The following is a 3,174-nucleotide window of genomic DNA, read 5'->3' as shown; positions in this document are numbered from 1 at the left end:
TGGCACCTTGCCTTTGGAATGCCTTCCACTTGCTGCCCTTTAGTATTGAAGAACTGAAAATGCAGAAGTCTGGTCAATTACTCACAAGGCACAAGGTTGGAGACTTCTGCATTTTCAGTAACTGAGCACTGGTTCCCAGGATTGTCTAACCACTGTAAAATGCAGCTTGCATGCCACATAGGAGTACCTTTTGGGTCTTGAGAAACTGATTTCTATATATTATGTCTACAATAGCTTGAGCATTCGTTCCAGAATAATCAACTTATTAGTCGGACGAAGGACGTTATCCACCGAAACATGCCTATTTTTACCAGAAGCGTGTCACTTTCATCTTCATTCTGGGAGAACTGCTAGCACCTTGTCTACCTTGCAGTAATAAGAAGAGGATGCATTTCGTTAGTGCAAGTGGACTCTGCGATTATCCCTTCGATGGAATATATTGTAACTGTTTTTCTCAATGCAAGTGCATTCATCAAGTTGTAACTTGTATAATTTGAGTGCTTGTTAAGTTGCATTACAATTCTTGTTGTTTATATAAAGCAATTCTTGTAAGCAAAACATTGTTTAGTGCCAATAGCATAGTTTAGTAACGTTGTGCATGGTTTTCTCCAGGTCTTCAAACCCCAGCTGGGGGGCAGGGGATCCCCCAGTTTGGAGGTCCTCCCCCCCCTTCAGGATTATCAGAAAGCGGGATGGGGGGAAGGGAAATGTCTGCTAGGCACCCCATTATTCCCTGTGGAGATCGATCCCCATAGGATATAATGGAGAATTGATCTGCTAATATCTGGGGCTTGGGGGTGGTCTGGTTTTTTTTAGGTAAAGACATCAAATTTGCAGCATAGCATCCAGTCCCTCTCCTCAGAACACTTGCCAAGTCTCAAAAATTTTGGACCAGGGGGTCCAGTTCTATGAGCCCCAAAAGAAGGTGCCCCTATCCTCTTTCATTATTTCCAAATGGAGGGAAGGTATTTAAAAGGCACATGGTCCCTTGAAAACGTGATGGCCAGAACTCCCTTTGGAATTCAATTACGCTTGTCACAACCTTGCTCCTGACTCCACCCCCAATGTCTGCTGGCTCCACCCCCAATGTCTGCTGGCTCTGTCCCCAATGTGCCCTGGCTCCACCCCCCCCCCCCGAGTCTCCTGGCTCCACCCCCAAAGTCCCCAGATATTTCTTGAATTGGGCCTGGCAACCCTATGGTGTGCTCCGTCATCCCTTCTTCTCACCACCATCCAAGCAAGGTTGGACTGAGAAGTATCTGGCCTGTAGGCCATGGGGAGCCCTGACCTGGATAGCCCGGGTTCTTCTGATCTTGTTAGTCTTGGAAGCTCAGCAGGGTCAGCGCTAGTCAGTATTTGGAATGGGGATGGGCACGAAGCAGCACATGCCCTGCATACTCTCTGGTACGTGATGCATTTTGGCCAGTTCGCGGTTTGCAAAGTGAAGTTCGTGGCACGTCAGCTAGCACCAACTTTCCACGCATTTTCAAGCGGTTTGTGGCGGTTCGGGAACAGATATCTTTTCCAGATAGCCTGTCTCTGCTCAGTCAACTCCAAAGCAACAGGGGGTGGAGCTCGGAGGGCATGTAGGGAAGCATCTGGGGAAGGCCCCGGGGCAACGCTGATGTCTCTTGCTTTCACAGAGTCTATTCTATACACTCCTGAACCTTCTCCTGTCAAAATGACCGCCTGTCATTTCCGCCAGAAAACACTTCCGTGAAGGCACCTTTTGCGAAGGCTGTAACTTGGACCCCATAAATCCAGTCCTCACCAAACTTGGAAAGCAGGTAGGGGAGAGTTACCTGGGGATCCCCGGTGAGTTTGGTGACTCTGGCACGTGGGGGTCCTGTTCTACCGCGTCACTGATGTTATGAACTGGAAGAGTTTGTTTGCTGGCTAAAAGTTCACGATGGTTCATGGTATGCAAACTGGGCATGCCACGAACCACAAATCAAATTGCATTTTCCTGGTTCGTGCCCATCCATAATTTGGATAAGTGACCCCCAAGGAAGTCCAGGGGTGTGAAGCAGAGGCAGGCAATGGCAAAACCACCTCTGAATGTCTCTTGCCTTGGAAACCCTACAGAGTCACCAAAAGTCAGATGAACATATGAAGCTGCCTTCTACTGAATCAGACCCTCAGTCTATCAAAGTCAGTCTTGTCTACTCAGACTGGCAGCGGCTCTCCAGGGTCTCAAGATGAGGTTTTTCACGCCTACTTGCCTGGACCCTTTTTTGGAGATGCCAGGGATTGAACCTGGGACCTTCTGCTTCCCAAGCAGATGCTCTACCACTGAGCCACCATCCCTCCCTGAACGTATGAAGTTGCCTTATACTGAATCAAACCCTCCTGGGTCCATCAAAGTCAGTCTTGTCTACTCAGACTGGCAGCGGCTCTCCAGGGTCCCAAGGTTTTTCACACCTACTTGCCTGGACCCTTTTTAGTTGGAGATGCCGGGGATTGAACCTGGGACCTTCTGCTTACGAAGCAGATGCTCTACCACTGAGCCACCGTCCCTCCCCAAGTCATAAGAACATAAGAAAAGCCATGTTGGATCAGGCCAATGGCCCATCTAGTCCAATGCTCTGTGTCACACAGTGGCCAAAAAAAAAAAAAGTGCCATCAAGAGGTCCACCAGTGGGGCTAGAAGCCCTCCCACTGTGCACCCCCCAAGCACCAAGAATACAGAACATCACTTCCCCAGACAGAGAGTTCCAACAATATGCTGTGGCTAGTAGCAAGTCAGCTGCAACTTGACGGCACTTCCTACCAAGAGGCATCTGGGAATCATATCTGGCTCGGGAGCCCTTTCTCCAGGTCGCTGTTACAGACTGAGAAGGAAAAGGTAGCAGCTGGGTGGGTCGCACACCAGCTGGCAAAGACATCTGTTCTTTGTCTTCATTGAATAACCAGGTGCTGCCTGGAGCCTTGGCGACTGGCCTTCCCCTCTCAGTGCATGAGACAGCATGGCCTCCCCCAGAGGGGCTTGAGCATCACCCTCCAGAGGTTGTGTCTCTGCCTACTCCTGTCCTGTACATCAGTAGGCCCTGCAAAAAGCTCAGCTCCAACCGGTTGCTGCTGTAATCGTGCACTCTGCCAAAGCCAACAAGCTTTCTGTTATTTCAGTTCAAGAAAAATGGCCTTACCTTGCAACTTATCAACAGTTCAAAATGT

The 3,174-nt window shown here is 49.3% G+C and overlaps 1 non-coding gene across 1 annotated transcript; it reads right to left on the bottom strand.

Moving 5' to 3' along the window:
* Positions 1–2,445: 2,445 nt before the first annotated feature.
* TRNAT-CGU (transfer RNA threonine (anticodon CGU)) lies at positions 2,446–2,512 on the bottom strand. The gene has a single exon. It is a non-coding gene; the product is annotated as a tRNA-Thr (tRNA).
* Between the last annotated feature and the right edge of the window lie 662 nt (positions 2,513–3,174).

Source organism: Heteronotia binoei, chromosome 12, assembly GCF_032191835.1.
Source record: "Heteronotia binoei isolate CCM8104 ecotype False Entrance Well chromosome 12, APGP_CSIRO_Hbin_v1, whole genome shotgun sequence".
Lineage (NCBI taxonomy): Eukaryota > Metazoa > Chordata > Lepidosauria > Squamata > Gekkonidae > Heteronotia > Heteronotia binoei.
The sequence above is the reverse complement of the archived record's forward strand: the minus strand, read 5'-3'. Positions and strand labels throughout refer to the sequence as shown.